Raw genomic sequence first — 12,398 nt, 5'->3', positions numbered from 1 at the left:
TATCATCAAAGAATGTGCCCACAAACTCTCTATGAGGTCTGAAAATCCTGTCCATCATTCTGTTAAATGTGGCAGGCGCATTTGTCAAACCAAAGGGCATAACCAAGAACTCATACAACCCAAACGAGGTTCGGAATGCTGTCTTATGCACATCCTCGGGTCTAATGCGTATCTGATGATACCCGCTTTTCAAGTCAATACGTCTAAAGACTGTGGAGCCCTGTAAGCGGTCCAAGATGTCATCGATCCTCGGTATGGGGAATCGATTCTTGATGGTATTCTTGTTCAGCGCCCTGTAATCAATACACATGCGCCAAGAACCATCCTTCTTCTGCACTAAGAGTACAGGTGAGCAAAAGGGTGATGAGCTAGGTTATATCAACCCTTTATTCAGAAGCTCCTGCACCTGACTCATAATCTCTTCCTGTTGGGTTGCGCTAACACGGTACGGCGGTCTATTCGGTGGAGTACTACCAGGAATCAGATCAATGGCATGATCTTCTGGCCTCTGAGGAGGAAGTTCTCCTGGCAATGACTCGGAAAAACAATCTTGAAACCCACATAAGAAATCAGTCCTGTCCTTATCTAACATAGACAAATTAGACTTAGACTCATCATCCTGTGCATCCTTTACATAAATCAAGTACGCGGAAAGATGCTTTTTCATTACTGATGAAATTGCCGAAGCGGATACAATAGGAACAGATTCCCCTTTGAGTTTTACATCCAATACATGTTCTTTCCCTCTATGAGTCAGAGTGATTTTCCTATTGTAAGTATCTACCACCGCATGTACCCTGTGGCACCATGGCATCCCCAACAAAACATCACAGCCATCCAAAGGCATAATAAAGAACTCTTCGCTGTCCACATAACCCTGCAAATGAAGCTGAAGCTTCCCAATGATAGGAGTAACGGGTTCTGCATACCCTAGAGCGACCAACACCTGGGGTGTTGGGTGTGCCTTGCCCATACGGAACTCGAGGCACGAGGCATCTATGGCATATGCACAAAGAGCAATCAAGAAAATGGAGAAATGTCAAGACAAGTGACGACTCGAGAGTCTTAAAATATATTTCAAAATTCAAGCACAATAAGACTAAAGTTTCAGCTTGTGTGTAAGGGTCCGGGGAGGTGCAGTAGAGAGAGCCTTGTGGGGGGGGGGGAGAGAGAGAGAGAGAGAGAGAGAGAGAGAGAGAGAGAGAGAGAGAGAGAGATTTTATTAATGTCTTCCAAAAGACCGAACTCGGCCTATGAGACAAATCGGTGTACCTGTATGGGGTATCCTCTGTCATCCCAACAAAATGAAAAAGTAATGAACTAAAAAGCTGCATCTGGGTGTGCAATAAGTACAATAAGTGGTGGAGGAGATGGAGCTCTACTACTAGGAGAATGCAAAGCTATATGCATGGAGTATACAATCATGATATGCAACCTAGCTAGCTCCATCCTGTACCATACTGGGGGTATAAAATGGTATACATCAATGAAGGGGGTGTCCACAGCTCCCTGAAGAACATGCCTGGGTGTGCTCTGAAAGCGAGCCAGTCGCTCCGCACCCTATCTGTGAAACTGAGCTCTGATCTCTATCATCTCTCTCTGGTATAGGCGTGGTGTCCGAAAGCCAGGTGTCCTCTGTCTCCTGCGGGCTCTGAGTGTCTCTGCTCTCTGGAGAGTAATTCCCTGGAGGGAGGGAGAGAGAGAGAGAGACTTGCAGTAGGGGGGAGAAAGAAAGTTGTATTAACGTCTTCAAAAAGCCAAAATGACCTATGAGACCAAAAGGTTAAATCATATCCATGAGGTACATAATCTTGGGTACAAAATAGTAATAAAGAAAGATAACAAAAATCTAGAACTTTAAAATCTAATCTAGGTACATGAGCAGAGAGCTCTCATATCACCCTAATACATCCCTCATGGGCCACTGTGACATGGTGCTCAAGGTGGTAAAACTGAGCTGACGCGAGAAGGTCCTGCGATGATGGGAGATGATGGCTCAGATCTTCCTGTGGTGGCGTGGCCGTGGGCGAGGGCCATGGGGTTTGGGGCATCGAGCTCTGCATAACTCAGTGGCTCTGTCGAGTGTCACACCTCTCAGCCGAGCTCCTACACTACTAGCCTGTGGTCTGGGTATGATGGGTGGATCGGCCCTCGGAGTGCTGGTATGGAAGAAGTCAGTGAGAGCTCTCTGTGCTGGTCCTCGAGCAAGTACAGCTGATCTGGATCTCACTAAGGACTCCCTGTGTCTACGGAGCTCTAGAAGAAAAAGTCCCTGGCATCTCTGATCCGGGAAGTCCATGATCCTGGAAAGTGGTCCGAACCCAACTCGGAAGAGGCAGTGGAACCTTCCCTTGAATCTCATAGTACAAGGAGAGAGAGAAAGAAAGATTTTATTAACGTCTTCCAAAAGACCAAACTCGGCCAATGAGACAAATCAATGTACCTGTGTGGGGTATCCTCTGTCATCCCAACAAAATGAAAAAGTACTGAACTAAAAAGCTGAATCTGGGTGTGCAATAAGTACAATGAGTGGGGGAGGGGATGGAGCTCTACTACTAGGAGAATGCAAAGCTATATGCATGGAGTATACAATCATGATATGCAACCTAGCTATGCATGGAGTATACAATCATGATATGCAACCTAGCTAGCTCCATTCTGTACCATACTGGGGGTATAAAATGATATACATCAATAAAGGGGGTGCCCACAGCTCCTTGAAGAACATGCCTGGGTTTGCTTTGAAACGAGCCAGACGCTCTGCACCCTCTCTGTGAAACTCAGCTCTGATCTCTGTCATCTCTCTCTGGTATAGGCGTGGTGTCCGAAAGCCAGGTGTCCTCTGTCTCTTGCGGGCTTTGAGTGTCTCTGCTCTCTGGAGAGTAATTCCCTGCTGTGTAGGGGCTGGGAGTGGGGTGGATCTCTAAAGAAATGTAGTAATCTGTGTCTGTCGTCCCCCCTCTGGAGCTGTCTGAGCCTGTAATGATGTCTCTCTGTAATGCTGTATGTCTAGAATGAATCTCCCCAGTATGTGCTGGTCTGCTGCCTCAAAGATCTGGCGTAGGGAATGTGGCTCTCTGAATAAAATGGGAAATCTCTCTCTGATGGCTGTATATGCCTTGCATCTGCATACATAATGCTCCTCACTCTCCACCTCCTCACTCTCCACCTCCTCGCTACACAATCTGCATACCCTCTCCTCTCGGGGGATCCGTGCTGCTCTGCCAGTCTAGATCTCCAATCGATGTGATGAGACTCTAAGCTTACCAATAGTTACTCGGGAGCCGTGTGGTAAAAAGCCCTCCATATATCTAGGCCTCTCTATAAATCCATCATCAGTGATACTCATGAAGTGATCTCTGTGGTATAGCATCTTCTGTGGAAGAGGCTGTGTAGGCGATATCCATGTCTCTCGTGTATAGAGCTGCCATAGGTCCTGTCTCAATACTCTGTTCCTCTCACTATGAGAGAGACGGATATGTGGTGCATCCCTGTCATACTGGAATGGTGGTAGATGATCCATGTCTAGGCCATGCTGTGAGAACCAATGTGTGACCTGTGCATACCATGATCCTCTGTCTCCTACCTCAGCCAGCTGTCTAGATGCCTCAAAAGCTATGTATGACAATCTGTCCTATGGCATCTCTCTGAATCTGTCTAGCAGGCATATAGTCTGGAATATGGCCTCTACCATCGTAGGAGGCGCAACAAACTCTGCTTGGATAATGTCATGAGGTATTGACGCTTTGCTGCGTATCATGCGTGCCATCATGAGGACCTGTGGTCTCTCTATCTGTGTCCACCAATGGGTAGCAAGGCCTGGCACCCATACCGCTGCTCCATACATCAGTGCCGGTGTGACTAATGTGTCAAATAGCCACCCCTTCGTCCGGGGCTCCTGAAAATGCGCCTGGTGGCACTGTCTCTCTAGCATCTAGCTCTAGGTGCTGAACCCATGGTGAAGCGCGTGGCTGCTGCAGAGAAGGTAACCCCTAGGTACACGTATGATGTCACCACCTCCACCTGGCGTCCTGCGAGAGTGAATGTCAACTGACTCCTACCGTGTCTCGATGTATGAAAGACCATAACCTTGGTTTTCCCAAGGTTCATAGTAAGACCCCTCTGTGTGTAGAAATCACCGAGTGCATGTAGATGGTGTTGTAGACCTCCTGGAGAGACACTAATACAATATCATCAGCATAAAGCATAATATGTACTGAGGTACTTGCTAGATCAACTCCATCTCCGCCTCCCCGTGTAATGAAGTCAGCCACCTCATCAATGTATAACCCAAATAGCATGGGGGAAAGTGGGCATCCTTGCTTCACACCAATGGTGCTAGCAATAGTCTTGGACATACCTCCTGGGCATCTGACTCGCCCAAAAACCTGCTCATATAATGCATAGATGCCCCATGTCATATTCGTTGGTATGCCAAGAGACTGCAGGCGCTAAAAGAGCCTCTCTCGTGGTACTGTGTCAAATGCCTTGCGGAAATCCACAAAGCAGCAATAGAGCTTTCTCTTTCTCACTCTGGCCTGATCAATCATACATCTCAAAGTGAATACATGGTTAGTGGTAGAGAAAGCTCTCCTGAAGCCTGCCTGCCCTGATGAGCGTAAACCTGCTCGCTCAGCATATAAGCTAAGCTCTTGCTCCAACACTGCACCATAGAGTTTGGCCTAACTGTCCTGTAGTTGCTCGGATCGAGCATATCCCCTGTTTTGTGGATCGGCACAATGGTGTGCAGCATCGTCCACTCCGCAGGCAAACTCTCTACTAGTGGGGGGGTGTGATGGATGGAGCACTACTGCTAGAGGCTCAATATGCAACCTATATGCGCAGGGTATACAAGAATGCAATGCAGATCTGTCTAGCTCCAGCCAGTACCATAATGGGAGTGTAATATGTGATACATAGGCGATGGCGAGGCAAAAATACCTCGGAGCATGATCTCCGGGTGTGAGTGTAAGTGAGCTAGCCGCTCCTGGATATGGTGCTGATGGCGAGCCCGTATCTCTGTGATCTCCCTTTGATGTAGTCTGGGAGTCTGGTAGCTTGGTGCTCTCGATCTCCGTCTGGCTCGGAGGTCCGCAGCGCGCTGAAGTGTAACCCCCTCCTGTGTCACAATAGGCACTGGGATAGATCTCTGGAAGAAATCAGTGAGCTGGAGCTGTCGCCCACCTCTCCCTGTAGTATGAGTCCGTAGCAGTGTCTCGGCGCTGTGTCTCTAGCAAGAACTGGCCAAATCTGCGCTGGTCTGCGGACTCCATGATCTGGCGGAGTGAGGGATGTCCACTGAAGATGGTGGTGTATCTCTCTAATGACACTATATGCTCTGCATCTGCATACATAATGTTCCTCACTCTCAACCTCCTCCTGGCATAGTCTGCATATCCTCTCTGCTCTAGGGATCTGTGTTGCCCTACCTGCCTCAATCTCAAGCTGGTGTGATGACACTCTGAGCTGGCCAGTCACCACTCGGGCACTGTGAGGCATGTACACATCCATGTATCCAGGTCTTTGTATGAATCCATCCGTTGAGATCATAAAGTGATCTCTGTAGTATAGCATCTTCGGCGGTAGAGGTTGACTGGGTGTAATCCAAGTCTCTTGAGTGTATCGCTGCCATAAATCTTGCCGAAGGACTCTGTTCCTCTCACTGTGAGAGAGCTGGATGTGTGGTGCATGTATATCATATTGGAAAGGTGGTAGGTGATCTATGTCAAGACCATGCTGAGTGAGCCACTGTATCATCTGTGAATACCATGATCTCCGGATGCCTCAAAAGCTCTTTGTGAGAGTTGATCTGATGGCATATCTCTGATCCTTTGTATGAAGCAGATCGTCTGGAAGAGGGCCTCTACTAGCATAGGAGGTGCAGCAAACTGTGTCCGGACAATGTCATGTGGGACGGAGGGTTTGCTGCGGATCATCCGTGAGAGCATGAGAATCTGAGGCCTCTCTATCTGAGACCATGTGGAGGTGGCAAGCCCAGGTGCCCATACTGCTGCAGCATACATCAAAGCAAGGGTGACTAGTGTGTCAAACAACCACCCCTTCGTGCCGGGCTCCTGGAAGTGTGCCTGGTGACACTGTCTCTCTAGCATGGCCAGAGCTGGATACTCTTGTGTGAGTCTATCCCTGGCTACCTGTGCCATAGTAAATCTTCCTGGCGGAGTCGTAAATGTAATCCCCAGGTACACATATGAGTCTACCACCTCTACCTGTCCTCTTGCTAGTGTGAAGATGGCCTGTCGTCGAACCGGCCCTGAGGTGTGGAAAATCATGGCCTTGGTTTTCCCAAGGTTCACTGTAAGCCCCCTCTGTGTGCTGAAGTCATCGAGTGCATGGAGATGGTGCTGTAGTCCCATCTACGACTCAGAGACCAGAATAATAACATCTGCATATAGCATAATGTGGACTGTGGTACCTGAGATGTCTACCCCATCCCCACCACCGTGAACAATGAAGTCAACCACCTCATCGATGTATAGCCCAAATAGTGTAGGAGAGAGTGGGCATCCTTGCTTCACACCTATGGTGCTAGCAATAACATGAGATAGCCCCCCGGGGCATTGTATGCGCGCGAAGACCTGCTCATATAAAGCATAGATGCCCCAAACCATCTCTGATGGGATCCCCAATGATTGTAGGCGCTGGATGTGAGGATTACTGTTATTACTTAGTATTTCATTCACTTATCTGTGTATTTAAGACTGAAACTTGAAAGTAAACTTGAACACAGATGTTTGATTGATTGATTGAAATTGTGATACAACATGCTCCTTATATAGGAGTCCAAGAGACACGAATGAAAAGACACATCCCATGACCAATAGTCATGACTCTAGGCGAAGAGACACATCCTTTGGATGAATAGCTGCAACCATTGGTGAAGAGTTGCAACCCTAGTGTGAAGGGATGTGACCAGTCGTCGAAGGAGTGTGGCTCTTGATGAAGAGGCATGTCTCTAGACCGAATAGTCGTGACCTTCTGAGTGTAGGGGTCCTCTGTAATCATGTCTCTTCCATATCTGTAACCATGAGGAGACTGTATAATGAACTAAGTCACAATCGTGACATTCCCTCCCATTTAAAATAAAACCCTTGTGATTAAATGAGAGTCGGTCGTCTGCCAAAGAATTCTTGGAGGAGTTGAGGATATTGTTGCATTTCTTCATCTGTCTGCCAAGTAGAATCTGACTCATCCAAGTCCATCCACTTAACAAGAAATTTTGTCGTAATCTTCTGTCTTGTTTCTTTCTGACGAACGTCAAGAATCTTCTCAGGAACAAGAATAATATGATCATCTTCAATCTCAGGAACATAAGAAGATAACTCCGGAATAGATGAATCTCCTTGTATGTATTCCTTGAGCCAAGAGATGTTCTCAGGAACATCTCTCAGGAACATAAGAAGATAACTCCGGAATAGATGAATCTCCTTGTATGTATTCCTTGAGCCAAGAGATGAATCTCCTTGTATGTATGTCAAGTTATCTTCTCAGGAACATAAGAAGATAACTCCGGAATAGATGAATCTCCTTGTATGTATTCCTTGAGCCAAGAGATGTGAAATGTCGGATGAATTTTTCCCCAAGATGGTGGAAGATTCAACTTATAACTGACAACTGAAATCTTCTTTATAACTTTAAATGGACCATAGAAACGCGGTCGTAACTTCGGAAAGACTGACTTTACTGTCTTATATCGATGCGGTGCAACATAAAGCAAAACCAAGTCACCTTCTTGAAACTCAGTATGCCTTCTGTGCTTATTTGCATACTTCTGATACTTCTGCTGAACATGAATCAGTCTGTCTCGAACTTGCACAAGAATATCTTGCATTTCTTGAATCAACTGATCTGCTAATGCCACCTTATGTTGAAGAACAAAGTTTGTAGGCACAAGCGGAGTATGACCATATGCTGCTTGAAAAGGAGTCATTCCAGTGACTGAATGTGGAGAATTATTGTAAGCAAATTCCTCAAGAGGCAAATATTCTTCCCAAGAAGCTAATCTTGTCTGAATATAATGTCTAAGCATTTCTTCCAAAATTTGATTTACTCTTTCTGTCTGTCCATCTGTCTGAGGATGATAGGCAGAACTGAACAAGAGATTTGTACCAAGGGATTTGAATAAGGAAGTCCAAAAATGTCCAGTAAACTTCGGATCTCTGTCAGAAACAATAGATCTTGGCAATCCATGGATTCTGAAAATATGCTGTACGAACAACGCTGCAAGATCTGGAGCAGAAACTGTCTTCTTGCAAGGAATAAAATGTGCCATTTTGGAAAACCGATCAACCACTACTAAAATTTGAGCATTGCCTTTCTGCGAACGCGGCAAAGTAGTGATGAAATCCATGCTTATGCTTTCCCATCTTTCCTGAGGGACTGGCAAAGGCTGAAGCAATCCTTGAGGAAGTTGTCGTGAAGCTTTCATAATTTGACAAGAGTGACAAGCTTTAACATACTTAATAATATCCTGTTGCATCTGAGGCCAAAAGTATGTTGCTGATAACAGACGATATGTCTTGTTAATTCCAGGATGAGCTGCAAAGGGTACTTCATGATGCTCTTGAATAAGGAGTTTCCGCAAAGATGCATTGTGAGGAACACAAATGCGATCTAAGTAATAAAGTAAATCATCTGTAATTGTATATGCGGCAAACATATTCATTTCTGCAACAGTAGGATGAAGAGATTTGAGAGCTCGAAAGACATCTCCAAAGTCTCTATCTGTCAAATACTCATGCTTAAAACACGCAGGAATCTCCATCTCCACATTTGAGATAGCAAAGTTTGTAGCTCGAGGCATGCGGCTCAAAGCATCTGCTACCACATTCTGTAATCCAGGAACATAGAGTATTGCCATGTGAAAATTTGCCAAAAATTCAACCCATCGTCCTTGACGAGGATTCATCACTGGCTGAGTAAAGATGTAAGTCAAAGACTGATGATCTGTCTTAACCACTGAATCTGCACCAAGAAGATAATGCTTCCATGTTCTATAAGCATGAACAATTGCCAAAAATTCCTTGTCATAAACGGGATATCGCATTTGAATAGCCGAAAATTTATGACTATCAAAAGCAATAACACGATCATTCTGCATAAGAACGCCTCTAGATGCTCTATCCGAAGCATCGGTCATGACGTCAAACGGTGAGTTGGATCCGCAATAGCCAAAACAGGCGTAGTTGTCAACGCATGCTTAAGATCATTAAAGGACTTTCCAGCTTCAAGTGACCATTGCAATTTATCTAACTTTGTAAGGGCCGTCAAAGGAGCTGCAATATCTGAGAACTTGTGAACCTTGGTGTGGTAAAAATTTGCTAATCCCAAGAAAGATCGCACATCTGAAATTGTAAGTGGCAAAGGCCAATCAACAATGACCTCTATCTTCTTAGGATCAACTGCAATACCACGTCCAGAGATGATATGGCCAAGATATTCCACATGATCTTTGAAAAACTGACTCTTCTTCTTGTTGATGTACAAGACATTCGTACGGAGTACGTCGAAGACAATCTGCAAATGCTGCTTGTGATCTGCTAAAGTCTTACTGAAGACCAAAATGTCATCCAAATAAACGATGACAAACTTATCCAAGTAAGGACCAAAGATGTCATTCATCAAAGTCATGAAAGTAGCTGGGGCATTGGTTAACCCAAAAGGAATGACCAAAAATTCATAATGTCCACACTTTGTTCTGAAAGCTGTCTTATACTCATCTCCAATTCGAATCCTGATTTGATGATAGCCTGACTTCAGATCAATCTTCGAAAATACCTTGGCACCAAGCAACTGATCAAAGAGCTCATCGATGCGAGGCAAGGGAAACTTATTCTTGATTGTCTGCTTATTAAGGGCACGATAATCAATGCAAAGTCGCATAGATCCATCCTTCTTCTTAACCAATAAAACTGGAGCACCAAAAGGACTTTTGCTTGGACGTATATGACCTTTATCCAACAACTCTGCCAATTGTCTGTGAATTTCTTGAGATTCTGAATAAGAAACTCGATAAGGAGCTCGAATTGGCGGTGGTTGTCCAGGGATTAGATCAATCGTATGATCTACCGAACGTCGAGGAGGCAATGTCGTTGGCAGCTCGTCAGGAAATAAATCCTTATAAGGTTGAAAGAAGGGTTGCTGTAAATAAGAAATATCTGATGGCGAGGATTCCGATTGGTTAACTGTATTGTCTTCTGCTTCTCGCAACATAACTAAGACAGAAGTGCTGTCGCGTTTACGCACTAAGCGTTTGACTTGCATAGCAGAAACCACAGTAATCGGCTTAGAATTAAACAGACCTCGTAATTCCATTTCTTGATGGTTATGATAAAGTCGAATGGAATGATCTCGAAAGCTGATCAAAGGATCATACTCATATAACCAAGACTGTCCAAGGATCATGTCATAGTGTGACAAAGGCATAATAGAGAAATTCAGCTGATCCTGATAGTCCTGAATCTGAAAATGCAACTGCTGAATCCGTTTGCTGCAATGCAAGAAAGAACCATCTGCAAGTTCCACTTGGAAAACTTCCGCACTCTGCTGAGTAGGTAATCGTAACTTGCTGACGAGAGTAGTTCCCACAAAATTAGTCGAACATCCACTATCAACAAGAACATTGATAGGATGCTGGCCAATAAATCCCAATAAGCTCAAAACTTGATTGGAAAGGTTAACAGGCACTGAAGTATGGTTGTGGGCATTCAGCATTAAAGCACTGACAACTTTAGAAACTCGCACTGCATGAACCACCTGCTTGCCTTTTTCTGGCGTAGAAGGATGATGATGTCCATGTTCACCTTCTGGGAAACATTCCATGTTGGAATTCTGGCGAGAATTACGCTTTGGGCACTCATACCACCTGTGTGGTCCATGGCAAATTGTGCAAAGACCTGGAGGATTGGCTTGAGAGGTAGAAGGTGCCGATGTAGAGGCTTGCTGACCTGCTGCTGAAGTATCGCGGCGAAAATTGCGGCGATTATTGGGTCGGCGACCTTGCCAGTTGCGTCCTCGATTTCGATTGTTGTTGTTGGAAGAGGATCCTGTTTGGGAAGCTGCTGGCTGACCTGAAAATCTAGGCCGAAAGGGCTGTTGCCGAATAGATTGCTGACCAGAGGATTGGGAATATTGAGACTCAGGTTGAGAAAAATTTCCTCTGCGATTGGGCTGGGAGAAACGAGCACTGTTTGAGGACCGATTGCCAAAGAAGGATGTCCTGGGTTGTCATCGTAGATCTCCAAGGCGCTCTACGTAGGCAATAGCAGCATCTATGGTGAGAGGGTTAAACTTCTGCACATCTTCCTGTAAATTGGGTTCAAGCCCATCGATGAAGCTGTGTAGCTTGTCAGCGGGGCTGAGGCTCTCAATTTCCAGAGTTAAACGTTGGAACTCTGTGATATATGCGGCTGAGGATCCTGTTTGCCTCAAGCAGCGGAGAGCAGACCGGGCATGGTAGTCCGCACTGGCAGGTTCAAAGGCCTTGCGGAGGGCGCGCCGGAATTTATCCCAAGTAGGAGTGTGTTTACCATCTGCAACACGTCGTTGCCACCATAGAAGTGCTGTATCCTTGAGTAGGGAACTGGCTAAAGCAACCTTCTTGCTTTCGACCAAATCGGTATTGGTCAAATATACCTCCATTTTGAATATCCATTGGTCAAGCACGCGCTTGTCGCGGCGACCATTATAAGGGACAGGCAGTTTGACATCGAGTTTCTTTTTTTGTGCAGCAGTTAATATTTTATAAAGAAGTTGAAGTTCTGCATTGTTTACCTCGGCAGTTGGATCTGGTTCATCTTCATTTTCTGCTACCAAAGTCTCTGAAGGAGATGGTTGTGGATCACTGGCTGGTGTGCGCGCTGGATGGGGCCGCTGCAACTGGTCGAGCCGTCTGTTGATGGTAGAGAGACTTGTCGAAAAAGTCTGCTGAAGTGTCTCCATCTGCTCGCGTAATAATGTGATGGCCTGCATTTGCTCGTCTTGTTGCTGGCCCTCTTCCTCTGAGATAGATGGCATATTGGATCTGCTAGAGGGAGTAGCGCGGAGAAGCTGGTGAAATATGTGGTACTGCTGGAGGAGAGAGTGACAGTGAATCGTCTCCCAGTTCTGCTAAGAAGTCGGAGCCTAACTCCGAAGGCTCGAAGTCTTCCACCTCGTCGAGAGGAGGTGTCTCTGCAGGGGTTAAGGGAGTGTAATCTGGCACAATGAGCTCGCTGTATACTCGAACCAAGGGCTGGAGCGAGATGATCCGGTTCACTGCATCCACACGGCACTCGTCCAGGAAATATGCAAGGTGTGGGTACCGTCCCAAAATAAACTCGTAATGAGCAAGATGGTGTGCTGGACACGTCAAGTAAATATGCCAGATCACCCACGCTTGG

The 12,398-nt window shown here is 45.8% G+C and overlaps 1 protein-coding gene and 1 pseudogene across 2 annotated transcripts in view; one reads left to right on the top strand and one right to left on the bottom strand.

The window, feature by feature from the left end:
* LCBK2 (Diacylglycerol kinase family protein) overlaps positions 1-12,398 on the top strand; it is a 146,203-nt gene that overhangs the window by 30,445 nt on the left and 103,360 nt on the right. The gene's annotated exons all lie outside the window — the stretch shown is intronic.
* Positions 9,154-12,033, bottom strand: LOC147612851 (uncharacterized; annotated as a pseudogene).

This window comes from Cibotium barometz, chromosome 44 (genome assembly GCF_041138505.1).
Source record: "Cibotium barometz isolate CiBa-2024 chromosome 44, ASM4113850v1, whole genome shotgun sequence".
NCBI lineage: Eukaryota > Viridiplantae > Streptophyta > Polypodiopsida > Cyatheales > Cibotiaceae > Cibotium > Cibotium barometz.
The sequence above is the reverse complement of the archived record's forward strand: the minus strand, read 5'-3'. Positions and strand labels throughout refer to the sequence as shown.